The sequence below is a fragment of the Rattus norvegicus genome, chromosome 1 (genome assembly GCF_036323735.1).
Source record: "Rattus norvegicus strain BN/NHsdMcwi chromosome 1, GRCr8, whole genome shotgun sequence".
NCBI lineage: Eukaryota > Metazoa > Chordata > Mammalia > Rodentia > Muridae > Rattus > Rattus norvegicus.
In genome coordinates, this window is record NC_086019.1 from 235,862,655 (window position 1) to 235,878,003 (window position 15,349).

The following is a 15,349-nucleotide window of genomic DNA, read 5'->3' on the forward strand; positions in this document are numbered from 1 at the left end:
AGAGAGGAAGGGGCAAGGGAGGGAAAGGGGATGGGAGTAGGGTGGGGGGGAGAGGGGAACATGATCTGGTATTGGGTGGGGGAAAAGGACTGAAGACCTGAGGGCCAGCAGAAAGAATGGAAATAGGCGACCTCGGGAGGAAGGAGGTTGGGAAGACACTCTAGAGTGTACCAGAGACCTGGGAGGTGAGAGACTCTCAGGATTCAAAGGGGTGGGGGGTGGGAGAACTTAGATGAAATGCCCTACAGTGGGAGAGGGAACTTATTGAATCCACCTCCAGCAGAAAGACTGAATTAAGTGAGGGTGGGGTTGCTATCCCACAACCAAAGCTCTGACCATAATTCTTCCTGTCTGAAAGAACTGCAGGGATAGAAATGGAGAAGAGCCTGAGGAAAAGAAGGGCCAATGATAGAACCAAAGTGGGTTCTAGCTAAAGAGGAGATCCCAAGACCTGACACCATTACTGACACCATTGGGCATTCACAAAAAGGGACCTGCTATGACTGCTCTCCAAAATACCCAACAAGCAGCTCAAAGAGTCAGATGCAGATGTGTGCACCCAACCAATGCTGCTGACCCCTCTGGTTGAATTAGGGAAAAGCTGGAGGAAGCTGAGGAGGAGGGTGACCCTGAAGGAGGACCAACAGTCTCAATTAACCTGGACCCCTGAGATCTTTCAGACACTGGATCACCAACCAGGCAGCAAACACCAGCTGAGATGAGGCCTCCAACACATACTTATATAGCCAAGGACTCCTGGGTCTGGGTTCAATCAGAGAAAATGCACCTAACCCTCAAGGGCCTGGAGGCCCCAGGAAGTTTAAAGGTCTGGTGGGGTGGCTGGGGTGGGGACATCCTGTGGAGATGGGGTTGCAGGGGACAGGGAGGAGGTATGGAATGTGGAACCCTTGGTGGGGGGGTGGGCCAGGAAGAGAATAAAATCTGGAGTGTAAAAACAAACAAACAGACAAACAAACAAATAAGAGTTTGCCAGATTCTTTTATGTATCTCTTTTTTTTTTTTTTTTTTTTTGGTTCTTTTTTTCGGAGCTGGGGACCGAACCCAGGGCCTTGCGCTTCCTAGGCAAGCGCTCTACCACTGAGCTAAATTCCCAACCCCTATGTATCTCTTTTTATAGTGGAGAGGAGACCAAATTCTTCTTCAAGAACACAAATTGTTCCATGAAACTAAAGGATACCATTTTTTTGTGTACTCAATTCACACAGACTACTCTTTCTCTTTGTGCTAGGAGAGCAGGAACCCCTGAGTCTCGCTAAGGGTCTTTCCTGCTTCTATGTCCCTCCTACTCACAATGCTATGGTATCAACCCAATTCCAGTTTTTCTTCTATTTCCTCTTCCTGTCTCCTCTAGACTTATTTCATGGTCACAATATGCTCAGAGGGACCTGAGCATTTTCTTATAATTAAAAGACAAAGCAAAACAACTAAAAAATCAGTTTTCGCTTGATAATAAAAGGTTAATCAATATCTTTTAAAATGTTTCAAGACTAGACTCTTTCTAAAAGTACTGCTAATGTGAGGTGGTAAGGCAGGCCTCTGGGACAAGGCATAGCATATCTGAGAGTATTTCTGAGATAATATCTCTGTTTCAAAAAAAAAAGATACAAATTAACTCAGGAGCGATCACACAGCATTTATAGTGGGACTTGAAAAGGGACCAGGAGAATTGAATGCAAGAAATTAAAGTAAACTCAATGAAATACTGAAAGAGGGCAGTACACAGTCAGCGAGCCCAGAGGAACAAGGAAATCAATACAAGAGGGAGAGGGAGGGAGGGAGGGAGGGAGGGAGGGAGAGAGAGAGAGAAAGAGAGAGAGAGAGAGAGAGGAGAGAAGAAATAGGATGGGGCCGTGTATTAACAGTTGGAAGTAAGTCCACAGTAGAGAGAATGTATGAGAGTTTCTCAGAACAAAACAGGGCCAAAAAAGAAAAGAGAAGAAAAAAAAAACTACCTAAGATTTTTTTTAAATCCATAAAAAATTCACACTGAGTCGTGATCAAGATAAAAACAGTTCTCATCACAAATACATTTTAAAGAAAAGAGATTGAGAGTTGCTCATAAAAGCACACAGAGAAAGAAAGCATGATGGATCCAAAGGAGAAGCCGCGTGTTTAGACGGCTGGCCAGACTTCTCCTGGGAAGTAAGTGCCAGGCAAAGACAGAAGCTGTTTTCCAAGTGTTTGTGAAGATGGACAGGACAGAACTTTAACTCCAGATAAGCAACTGCTCAAGAATAAAGATAACACATTTCAATATGTCTAAAGCCCCACAGAGCTAACTGAGTCTAACCCAAGGATTCTCCAAAGAGAAGAGTCTGTGGGAAAGAATAAAAAGTCAAAATGAAAAGCAGAATTCAGGAAGAACAACCTTTGCCCACAAAGGTAAGATATGGAATTAACCTAAGTGTCTATCTGCATGTTAGCGGGTGAACTGAGGAATACACAAAGACACACAGAGAGAGAGAGAGGGGGGGGGAGACTGAGAGAGGTGGGGGAGGGAGAAGGAGAGGGAGGGAGAAGGAGAGGGAGGGATATTGTTTAGTTAAAAAGAATGAGCTATCATTTGCAGCAAAATGGAAGTAATGAGAGGACACCATACTGAACAATACAAGTGCAGAAAGACAAGTCTTGCCCATATGTAGAAACTACATGGGGTAGACCAGAGTTTAGACTAATGGCTGCTGGAAGCTGAGAAGGGGGATGCTGGGAGAGGAGTCTGGATTTGATAACGGCATACTGTGTACACATGCTCGAATATCAGGCAGTATCACAAAAAGAGTCCTTGTGACAATAGGTGCAAAACTACATGGGATATGTTGTTCCCGTGACCATCTAAAACACACACAACATATAGTGTCTTTTCATATGTAATGATACATGACCATAGCATTCACAAGTGTCTTACATTCTTGGTCCTAGCTGTCTCTAGCCAAGATGGCAGAGTGGGAAATAAAGAGGATTTCGTTTGAATCTGTACTGTTTTATCTCTTTAAAAATAAAATTTAGTCATATAGGGATAGTCTACTTCTCATGTTTGACACTCTTTGTCTCGATTTCTAAAAGTACATGATAAGCTAGGACTTTGAAGAGCAAAGGAAAGACTTTTGCATAGTTTATAAAAATTATCAAAAAGTGTTAGAATGTATATGAAGAACACAATGCAAATGCTGCTCAGAATTTATCCTGATTTAAACTTGCATTTTCATTTCTCAGAATTGGTGAAATGTTTGTGTGATCTGCATGGCCAAACAATGGACCTGGAAGTTTAAGGAAGATTTTTCTTCAGAACGCATTATGGTCCCTTGAACTAGGGAACAAGAAATGGTACCCAAAGAACATGGTTGCGTATAGACAGATGGTCAATAGATTTTATGTTCGTTTCTAAGTAAGAATTCATTGTTATCTTTACAGTAGACAACTGGAGCATGAGCAAGTGTTTTTCAGGGGAAGTGGACATACAACTTCTTTGGAGGGAGACACTCGGAATGTGAAGTCTAGAAGGAAATATAGGTCTCCCAAGTGCGTCTGTGAGAGTTGTTTTGGATGTAAAGATTGTTTGAAACTCGATGGTTAATAGTTTTCCTTGGCTGAAAATCCAAGTAAGTAGAATAGCTTCCTGTTGTTTCCTCCCTTTGGTGAAGTCAGTGTAATGGAAAACCAGCACTGACGTTCATGAGGTTAGAGTCTCAACTGGGACAAAGGCAGAGGCCTATAGCTTGTCTTGGTCCACCCTGTCTCTCTTTGTCCACCTATGAAAGGCTCAGGCCTGGTCATAAAACTGTGCTTGCAACAGCTGACCAGTCGTGTGCTTGTGGATCTTCTCGAGGTCATGTGGACTTAGTGTTTAGGAATATAAAAATGGGGAGCCTTAAGTTGGTCCATGACTATTAGAACTATTATGGGGTTTTGTGTGTGGGACCCCTCTGGCTTCCATCTCTAGATTTAAAACTGCTCACCCTTTCACCCTTTGCTTTGGGTCTCTGGGTGTCTGAAGAATTTGGGGACATCACTAAAGCCTCCTCCCAACTCCCTGTATTCAAGGGACAAATGGATAACCAAAAGGCCAAGTCTCTTGTAATGGCAACTACAGTGAACACTCCTGGTTCAGGCACGTCTGTATAGAGCAGGGGTTCCCAACCTGTGGGTCACAACCCCTTTGGTGGTTGTCTAAGACCATTGGAAGGCACAGTTACCATTTACAACTGTAGCAAAATTCTAGTTATGAAGCAGCAACAGAAATGGTTTTATGACCAGGGGTCACCACACCATGAGGAACTGTATTAAGGTGTCGCAGCATTAGGAAGGTTGAGAACCCCTGCTACAGTTTCCTTCCTACAAATCCCTGCAGGCTTTTTCAAACAATGACGTCATGAGAAGGAGATGATTACAACTAAGTAGGCCAGAGGGGCAAGACAGGGCATTAGGAAGTTCTGCTGACTCTGTACCTTGGTGCCATGGACTCCAGGAAGCAATACTTTGGTAAAGAGATCAAAATATGGAGTTGGTCCTAAATGAATATTTTCAGAGGTTATCATGGCAAAAATTAATATTCTTAGCTTGGAAAACCAAAACTTAGCATAGAAAGATTTGAAAACAAAAATTAGGAAATTTACTGTCATAGTTGGGATCAAACCCATATCCTTGGACCTGAATGTAATCCTAACTCTCTTCCTCTACAGCTACATAGCTAGCTCAGGTCCTATTGAGTGTAAATACTCACTCTGGAGGCTGAGATACAGAGCCCTCTTGCCCTATCAGAAATCTAGCTCATAGTGGTTCCTTGGGTCAATGATTTGATTAGGAAACATTTTGAGCTTCAAGTATGGCAGCTACCTCCCAAGACTCAGCTTTGTCTTCTGATCCCCGAGTGAACAAACACATCATAACCCAACATTTCTGCCTCTCTCGGGTTCTGAGAAATACCGTGTGTCACTCCTATGCCATTAAAGGCTAAAACTGTTGAGGTGAAGAGGACCAGATGAGGCCAGGCAAAACCACAAGCTGGGAGCAGATGTCAGTTCCCAACAAGCCCTCATAGCCGCCATTGGCTGGTTGCCTGTGAACTTGCTTGCTGTATGATCTTCTCTGGTAAAGTCTCCTTCTTCTGACCTCAGGCACCTTGCTTTAAAATATGAGAGGGTGGTCTAGGAGTTTACCAGCAGCAAAGCCAATCAAGTCTATGGAGCCTCGGGATTTCTGAGTGTGAAGGCTAGGTTTGTCTCTGGACTCAGCCCAGTTCAGAAATGACTAAGGCATTTCCAGAACTGCTGCTGAGCATTGGCCAAGGTCATTCTGTGTTAGGTGTGTTGCCAACAGAACTAAGGACTGCACTCTGGTTCCTTGCCCAGAAGTGTCTCTCAGCTGGTCCAAACTAAAGACGAATTGGGCCTTAAGTCAGAGCCAGCCTGTCCAGTAAAGCGCACAATGAGATAGTTCTCAACCCTTCCTCCTAGGCCTTCACATTACTTGCAGAGAGCAATGTGTTCAGAATCATATGTGTGCTGCCTAAGTTGATTTCTCTCATTCTATTCAATTGCTTTCATTTCTTATAATCTCCTAGTTGTATTACTCCAGGGACATCCTTACTAACCAAGAAGACAATTTTTAATCCCAACACTTGGGAGGCAAAGGCAGGAAGATCTTTTGTGAGTTCCAGGCCAACCTGATCTACAGAGGGAGTTCCAGGACAGCCAGGGCTACATAGAAAGCTAGTCTTGAAAAGCAAGCAAGCAGGCAATCAAGCAAACAAACAAGATTATAGCAAGCTCTTAAGTCAGAAGACAGGCAGGTCAGAAGTATGTCAAACAACTGAGGGAAACTCCAAGTGCCATCTCAGGCTACACAGCCTAAGCAAAGGCAATTAATTCACACTCTTATAATAGAACAACCCTCCTGGAGCTGTGGGAGAGAGGACTCAACACCTCATTTGCAGGCAAAGGACCCAATAGTAATTGTTAATGAGTGATTGAGGACCCCTTTCCCTTCTCCATTATTGGTCCGTGCTGCTGCCCTGGTCTCAATTTGTGATTGCCTATAATTGCTTTGCCACCATGCTCTACCTGGTCCATCTCATGGAAGCCACAGCTTGTCCTAGACCCAAGCAGGCGCATGTGCGCCCATCTGCAATCGTGTGCTAGTCCCAGGGCTTCAGACTTCTCACTACAGTACTAATAATATCTCACAGACCAGACAGAAAGATCTCAGAAACAGATGCACACGAGGAACTGAAAGCAAATTTGTAACCTTTGCAGTCTCCAGTGAGATGACTCAGAGTAAAGTCGCTTGCTGCCAACTCCGGCAACCTGAGTTCAAAATCCTCAGAACTCAGTGGCAGAAGGAAAGAACTGACTCCTGCAAGTTGTCCTCTGACTGCCACACTCACAAAGTGGCATGCGTGCACACAGCCCCCAGTAAGAAAACAGTTTTCTTTGTGTAGCTTTGGCTGTCCTGGAACTCCCTCTGTAGATCAAGCTGGCCTTAAAGGCATGTGTGCACTGCCACTGCAAAGTACTTTTTTAATCATTTAGTCCCCTCATTCATGTCCTTTAATAACTACAGACATTGGCTCTGAGAAACTACTCGTCTGGTGTCTGGTACCAGTTACTTGGTTTTTCTCGTGGCCTCCTCACCAATAATGGTGTGTGTATACCTTGGGGAAAGGTCAGTGATGACCAAGATACTAACCAGGGATCAAAGAGCCACTTTGTAGGGAGAAGAGATCATGTGAGAATGTCCTGTATCCTGACCGGTCCTGGTGGATATAGTTACATAGAGACATGCATTTATTAAAACCCATTAACGAGCCACTGCAGCTCTCTGCTCCTGTGCAAATTAAACTTTGGTAAAATTAGATACTAGGCAAATGCTTCCGTGTCAGAGCTATGAGCTTTCACAAACTGGCATCAATCCAAGTCAACTGTGTTGTCTACATGGAAAAGGGTTATGAGTATACAGAACTCAGCAAGACGATTGAATAAGCATGGTCTGCTTTTTTTTCATTTCAGCTTCTCTGTTATGCCCACTGAGTTCAGCAGCTCAGAGCGACTGGTGCACAATTTAAGAGGAGTAGAGATTGACTTCGTGGTATGTATGTGGGAGATGCAGGGTCTTCATGTTGTGCCACACACTTTCCAGCTGCAGTTTGAAGAACACAATTGGTTTTCCACAGGGATCCAGACAGGCAACATGATTGAGCCACTGAAGGAGGATGATCTGGTCCCGGAGAAGTTGTATCTGGCACAAGAGATAACAGCTCTCACATGGAGAGTGGGAAAATGTTTCCCGGACAATGAGAATGACTGACAGATATTAGAAGGGAGGAAATTGAAGGCCTTGCCAAGTTTCGTGATAAAATGCTATTTCTCACGGTAAGGTCAAGCTGTCTCCAGTGCAGCTACTGCTTTTCGAGTGCAAAGGAAACAGCAGATTGGACAGAGTGTGGTAGAGTTTTGCAAAGAGTTTGCGATCAAAGGCCACTTGTTTCATTTGTAAATGAAATTGGATGAGCATGAGAGGCATAAAGCTCATCAAGGACGTGTTTGGAATCTGCCGATGAGTTAAAAGTTAAGAGCCATGAGTAAGAATGTCCCTAAAGACTTGATCCCAGACTTTGGATACAAAATGACCGTCAATGTTTGCAAGATTACACATGCCAAGGGAAGGTTGAATCTGACTTTTCAAAGGCAGCATTGTGCCAACAGCTTGGGAATGACACTATTGTGAAATATTGATGAGTGCTTTGAAGGGTAGAATATAAAGTCTTGTAGTTTCCAAAGATCAAGAGCCTAAAACGGAAGCATAGCATGCTCGTGTTTCTGAGAAGCAGAGTCCTCGTTTATGCATCAGGAGAGAGATAATTGTTCTGTTTAACAGGTGCTGAGCCAGATGTAGGGAGGAGCTGAATCTCTTCTCCTTTAAAGGCTTTGAAGAATAGCTCTGCAGTGGTTTCATGTCAACCTGACAAGGTGTCTTGGCTAAGCGTTATTCTGAGTGTGTCTGAGAGGATGTTTCTGAATGAACAATGGAATCAGGAGCCTACAGCAGTGTGCCCTCTGCAGTGTGGGTGGGCCCGGTCCAGTCCGTGGAAACCATGAGACAATACATTGAGTGAGGAGAAGTCCCACTGACTTGGGTCTGGAAGGTTGATTTGCTCTTGTGTTTGGATTTGAAGTCAGACTAGACTTTTCGCATCCAACTTGTTCTCCGACAAGATCTGTGTCATAGGTTCTCCCCTGGGTTTTCAGCTTGCTGACTAAGGGTATGGAATTACTTAGCCTCTGTAATCATGTGAACCAATTCCTCTGTGTGTGTGTGTGTGTGTGTGTGTGTGTGTGTGTGTATTTGAGTATGTCTGTGAGAGAGAGTTTGTGTGTATGTGGTGTGTGTGAGTGTGTGTATGTGAGTGTGTGGTGTGTGAATGTATGTGTGTGAGAATGTGTGTGAGTATGTGAGTGTGTGCGTGTGAGAAGGTGTGAGTGTGAGTATGTGTGCATGTGTGAGTATGGGTGTATGTGTTTCAGTGTATCTGTGAGTGTGAGTGTATGTGTATGTATATTTGTGAGTGTGTGTGTATGAGTGTGTGTGTATGTGTGTGAGTGAGTGTGTGTTTCTTTTATTGGTTCTGTTTCTTTAAATAACCACAGTTGATCCACATCAACACCTTCAGCCTTGGAGAGGTTCGATCTGAGGCTGTGCAGTGAGCACAGCCTTTGGTCCAGTGATTGGTCATCTGGGGATTTATCCTGCAGAAACATTTGGACGTGGGACAGTGTACTAGGAATGAAGGCCACCGTGATGCACATCACTGGGAGATACCATTCACCCCCGGCCTGTTCATCACACCTTCGAAGCACAGCAAAGGTGTTCAGAATTAAATTTTTAGAAATGGCAAACATAGCAAATGGTCGCGATTGGAAGAGGCTGAGAGAAGCCGTGTGACGTTTATGTGATTACATTGTGCCTTTGTTTGGAAAACTGAGACTGATTTGGATAATCTGACAGGGATATGTGTACAAGTGGAGAAAAGCCAAGGTTGAGTAGAACAGTTGTACAGTGCGTTCACACTTGCGTGGATGTGTGTGTGTGCTTGTGTACAGATGGATGTGCATATTACTATATATGTGCACACACTGAGAACATTCCTGGAAGGATACATAAACTGCAGAGACTAGTTGATGCTGGAAAGAGAGCCTTGTGGTCAGAGCAACTAGAAAGTCTACTGTATTTTGCTGTAAATACCTTTAAATGTTTTTTTTTTCTTTTTGTTATGGCTAAGTATTAGTTCCATCGTTAAAATCAAAGAACAAAAAAACAAAGAAACAAACAAAAACAACAACAACCCACAACTGATCTAAAACTCATCCATTCTGTCAATAATTACATGTACCATGGATGTACTGACCCAAAACCTTCCCAAAGGGCCATGTGTGCACACAGTGATACACATATGTGGCAGCCCACACACCTCTGGCATCACTGCCCTGTCCAGGCTCTGTAGCTACACTGGAAAAGCTCACGTTCCCTTCACTGCCTTCCTTTCTGCTCTGACCTGAAGAGTCACCCAAACTGCTTCTGGACCTGCTGGCTAATGGACCTGCTGGCTAATGGCTGGCGGAAACGGTGGCTTGCACTCCTCCTTGGGAGTTGGTTTACCGACTCCTGGCTGTTATTTCTTCTCTCATGACGCAACATTAGAATCTTTCTGGATAACTCCTTCAGCAGCTACTGCTCACCTTTTTTTTTTTCTTTTTTTCGGAGCTGGGGACTGAACCCAGGGCCCTGCGCTTCCTAGGCAAGCGCTCTACCACTGAGCTAAATCCCCAACCCCTACTGCTCACCTTTAACCTCCTTATAGTGCTCTGTGGAGAAATAGCTTCTGACGCGTGACAAGGGCAAAGGACCCGATAAATGTATCACTCCATTGAAGACTGCAGAAAGAACTTGGGAGTACATGGTACCTATGAAATCCAACACTTGGATTTTCATTTCAAGACTAAAATGTTATTTAAAGTGGTAGAATGCCTGATTTTGCTCTTGGGAGTACAATAAGCAGATATTGATTTCTGCTGAAGTTAACATCAGGAATTATTGAACTGAAAGGTTCACACTGCTCTGGTCTCCACATGAGTAAATATTTAGCTTGGAAAAATAATTATTGTTGATGTTAAGTTAAAAATTATACATATATACATATATGTGTATATATGTACATAATTTTACATATATATATATCTGTGTGTGTGTTCTTTGTTCCATGGTAAGGTGAATGTTGACTATACATGCATACACATGCAAATTTACATATGAGTATATTGTTACTTTTATATTGTTCTCTATATATTTGTATAGTATATACTTAAAACATCTCTAAAGAATATTAGGTTTTGTAAAAGAAGCAAGTTATAAAACTAGCAGCCCACCTGTGTCTTCACATCTCCTGATGAAGCCACCCCTGCCCTCTGTTGTTCGTCTTTCATCAAGGCCCTCACTGTGTGCACATCATTCCGTTTGCTCATGAAACAGAAGTCAGTGGAGAAAGACAGAAAGGTGGAGTGACCAAATCATCGGCCCCACCTCTGGTTTTAGATCACTTACCATTGGACAACTCCATCTCAGGTATGCCTGAAGAAAAGCTGTGACAGAGGAGGGTGCTATCAGAATCCATCTCACCAACATCCCCCTGCATCGGAGCAATGTAAGTGTACCAGGTTAGGAAGACATGGCTGGCGGTTAATACAGTGTTATTTATAATATTACATTGATGCCATTTTCATGGGAGCTGCTAGAATGCACCGAGCCTTCTGCATTTATCATACCAGGTTATTTCTTGCCATAAACCCATGAGGCCAATGCTGTCAGCCACATTTTATAAACAAAACGGTTGAAGCTAAGAAATGCTAAGTCCTTTACGCACGGTCCTGCAGATATTAACAGCTGGGGTTTGAATCGATATCTGTTTGAGTTCAGAGTCTATATTCTTAGCATTGTTTTATGTTACCTTTTGCTGATCAGCACAGCTGTGTTCAAGTGCATATGTCTTAAAGGTCCTGCAAACGCAGTTTATTCATAGTAAGTGAGACTGGGGAAGAGTGCTCCTGAGACAGAAGGACTGGCTCGGTGAGGCCAAGACACGGAGATAAAGGAGTACCCTGTAGTCAGCCACTAATTGCCTCAGCCTTATGCTGTCCAGAGGTCTGTTTCTTAGTCTTCAAGTTTTCTTTCGACTAGGACCTATTTTTGCAGTCAGTCACGAGTGCACACAGCATTTAGCACAGTAGTTACTGAGTGGAATAATACTTCTGTTCCCGTCATGAAGTCACGTGTGGAGGGAATGCTGTAGGCAGCGCCTGACTAGCCTACCTGGGAGAGAGCATATCTTGCCTCGCTGTGGGCGGCTTTCAAGTGATGGCCAGTAGGTATGGGCAAGCATCAAGATGCGATTCATCAATTCGAGCAGTCCCTCCTCGAGTTGAGGATCTCCATTTTCAGAGTTCCCCAGGGTCCCTCTGAACCCTTTCTTCAACTCTTTCACAGCTGGGCTTCTCCTGACTGAAGAAGCTGCTCCTTAGCCCTGCCCTCCCATCCCCCACTGTTGTTCTTTTTGCCTCAGGAACGCAACACCCGCATTTCTTGTAAATAAGTTGATTTGAGGACTGCCCCCTTTCCCTCCTATTCTCCAGGGTCAGCAGAAGAGGTTCAGATCCACAAGGCTGAAGCTGAACTCAGTCCTGGGATAGAACCTGAAGCGGCCAAGCTCCCAGCCCCCCACATTCCTTTCCCTATCCATTCCACAAACACGCCTGGCTTGACCTTGCTCTGACCTTGCGAGCAGCTTCAGAAGAGCTGGCTCTGAAAGTTAGCAACGATGACCAACCGTACTCCTTCAACACAGCATGATGATTTCATTACATCTTAAAACGTTGAGCTTGGTTGAACAGCAGTGTGAATTGTCCAGCCTGAGTTGACGTTCCTTCCCCAATGGTGAAGGGAAAGATCTTGTAATGTTTGAAAAAAATTATTTTATTTTATTTTGTTGTTTTTGCAAGTTTGGAATGTTATCTCTCCTCTCCCTGTCCAAAGGAAATAAAATGTGCTAGTGGTTTAATGAGAAAAATCTAAATGGAATTCCAATGATCAACTGATACACTTTTCCAAGCTTACGAAGCAAGCCAGTGATAAATGGCCGGTGATGGGCTCCACAATCGCTTATATGCAATCAAATCACTAAAGGGGCCTATCAGGCCCTGTAGTCACCACAGATGCCGTGAGAGGCGACTGTTAGGACAGGCAAGCCACTGGACCTGAAACCAGCCTCATTTTTCTGAAGCCAGTGGGTGGAGCAGACTCTTCCCAACACGGTTTTGCTATGAATTTTTCCACTCTTTTTCCCCCCTATAATTTTTCCCCTTTTCATTTTTTCTTTCTTTTTCAAGAACATTCCCCCATCTAGGGAAGAAAGGAAACACTCATCTTTCTGCTGACTGGCTTGTGCACAACTGGAAATTATCAAAGACATCGCTGTATCGTTGATGTAGTCAGAAAACAGGAAGCCGATTTCCATCTGAGAATGAGCCCTCTCAGCTGAAGCTCCCTTTGGGGTCGATGACCACGCTCTTTCCATCTTGGGGCAAGGCCAACTTTATTAAACTTCTACAGCACCAGCTTATTTTTCAACCCTTCCCAAACAGAGCTTTTCCGATGGAGTTCTCTCAGTCACGTGCACGGTCACGTGTTTGCTGCCAGCAAAGAGCTCCACAGGACCAGGACCTTACCTTCTATGGGCACGGCCTGGATGGTATTCTCTCGTGATCAAAAACATTAGGAGGGCTGTGGAAGGAGATGACTCGGGCGGTGAAATGCCTGCCTTGCAAGCCTGAGGCCCCGATTTGAAACTCCAGCACCCATGCTAAGGCACCAGGACGTGAGACCGCCAACACCAGTGCCACAGATAGCAGGATAGAGCAGAGGCAGGTAGAGCTCACCCGGCAGTCAGCACAGCCCAACTGAAGGTGTCCAAGTTTGGTGAGAGAACTTGTCTCAAACAACGAGAGATCCAAGAAGGCACCAAATGTTGACATCAGGCTTGTACAACATACCTAAGCACCTACACACATATATGCGCGCGCGCGCGCACACACACACACACACACACACACACACACACACACAAACACACACACACACACACCTGTGAATATGTCTGTATACTGCCCCCATACAACCACTTGGGGGCCCTTTAGTAATTCTCACTCAAAGATGAGGGTGGGCAGAAAAGGCACACGGGGATTGAGAGCCCAGATGTTCATCGTGTGAGTGGGGGAAAAAACATAAACTCTGCAGACCTAGAGAAGGATCTGGAAAGTCCACTTGGAGACGATGGCAAAGCATCAACTGTGCCTAAGTTGAAGGAGAAAGAAGTGGAATTAGAAGAGTTGGAGGAAGAAGAGAGGTTAAGGGGAAAGAGCAAGAAAGAAATAAAGTCGTCTCTTGAGGTCTGGGTGAGGTCCATTCCTCAAAAAAAGTCAAACAAACACAAAAGAAAGAGAAAAGAAAGGAGACGTGAAAAACTACTCTGCTGTTTATTCGGCAAATTAGAAATCAGTTTTATTAACTCCAAGAGGCAGACTTGACCTAGAAAACCACCAAAAAAGAAGAGGAGAAGGAAGGGAAAGAAAATAGTGATCAAGAATCAGTAATTCTTAAAATAACCAAAGATGGTTTTAAATGATTTGCTTTAATATAAAAACCAGAAATTTAGGGCATAAAAATAAAAATTAATTTACTTTAAGAATGAGTATTAACGTTCCTCAAACACATTTAAGATGTGTGTAAACGAAACACAAGATTTGGAGCAGAATTCTACACAGAGCAGCAGTTAAGAGCCCTAAGGTTTGTTTCCTACCGTGGGAGTGGTTAGTATTGAGAAAAACTTTAATTTCTCAGAGTATCTCAGAATTGGAGTCGCCAACCTCTGTTACAGCCTCAACAAATGGGCCCTGAGCAACATTTATCACAGACTGGTTTTCCCTCCATGTTGGTAAAGTCTACCTCTAACAATTCTTCTGCTCGGAAAACATGTGTGTAAATCCTTAATCTGTGCTTAGCACCACCTATGGCAAATGGCTATGAAGGTTAATACATCGAGTTATAAAGATTCACCACTATTCTTGTTAGTTATGAGGAAGCATGGCAGGACTCCTAGTCCAGTTCTACAGAAGAGCCTTCTGGAGTCTTCAAGCCTGGCTTCAACTCCTCTTCAGAAGCCTTCCTTTGTTAGCAGGCTGCATATAATCCCTACCAAGAACGACCTTTTAAATATGGAGAGCACATACCACTGAGGATGAATGAATGGCCATGTTATAAAACCTGCTGTTTGGGTTAGACATGAATAAAAGACAAATGGTGTTTAAGGCTTTCATTTAAAACACTTGGTCGTTCTTGTTCGATCTTATGATACCTCTCAGACCAGAACTCTCATTCAATGGGGTAACCAATCACTCTGAAATTCTGTGTAGCTTCTGGTCCTGTCTCTGAAGTTAATCTTGAAAGAGCGGTCAAAGTGCACACTTTTGAATTTCTTCTTCAAGGTATGGAGTACCTTTGACCAAGATTAGGTTCAAATATGATAGTTGGCCATTCTCAAGTCTGAACGTTTCTCATTATACCGGTTAAATTTCTTAAATAAATGACAGTGCTTCCAGTCAGAGACACTGTGAGCTACCAATAAAAATCATGCTGTATTTGAAATTTATGGTATGTAAATAAGTGAAAAAATCAGATTACACAATAATAACTATGATGTATATGGCATTTCTATGTGATAAGTGTATATGCATGCAAGAGAAAATATTTTAAATGTTATGTCCCAACATGGTAAAAAAATTAATGGTGGGGCTGGGGATTTAGCTCAGTGGTAGAGCGCTTACCTAGGAAGCGCAAAGCCCTGGGTTCGGTCCCCAGCTCAAAAAAAAAAAAATTAATGGTGATTATTGCATAAATCTGGGGTCGGACATGTTACTTCGCTTTTGTCTCCGTTTCCTTGTTACACTCCATTTATATTTTATGCCTTTATGCTGGCGTTACTGCTTTTAAATTAAGATTAAATTAAATTAAGGGTAAAATAAGAGTAAAATGATTCTATTTTAGAGTGAAAAGGAATGGGATATTTTTAACTTACAAACATACTCCATGCCTTTTGAAAACGATATGTCTACTAGACAAGTCATCCTATTAGATCAGTGGTTCTCAATCTGTGGGTCGCTTTCCTTTGGTCGAATGACCCTTCCATAGAGTCTGGAAGAGCATGGGAAAGCACAGATATTTACACTGT

The 15,349-nt window shown here is 43.4% G+C and overlaps 1 long non-coding RNA gene across 2 annotated transcripts; it reads left to right on the top strand.

Moving 5' to 3' along the window:
* Nucleotides 1-1,968: 1,968 nt before the first annotated feature.
* LOC120098084 (uncharacterized) lies at nt 1,969-15,054 on the top strand. Of its 2 annotated transcripts, XR_005495998.2 has the most exons (4): nt 1,969-2,403; nt 3,235-3,620; nt 7,026-7,104; nt 7,190-15,054. It is a non-coding gene; the product is annotated as an uncharacterized LOC120098084 (long non-coding RNA). The 2 variants fall into 2 exon arrangements; XR_005495997.2 differs by having other exon boundaries at nt 7,026-15,054.
* The last annotated feature ends 295 nt before the right edge of the window (nt 15,055-15,349 follow it).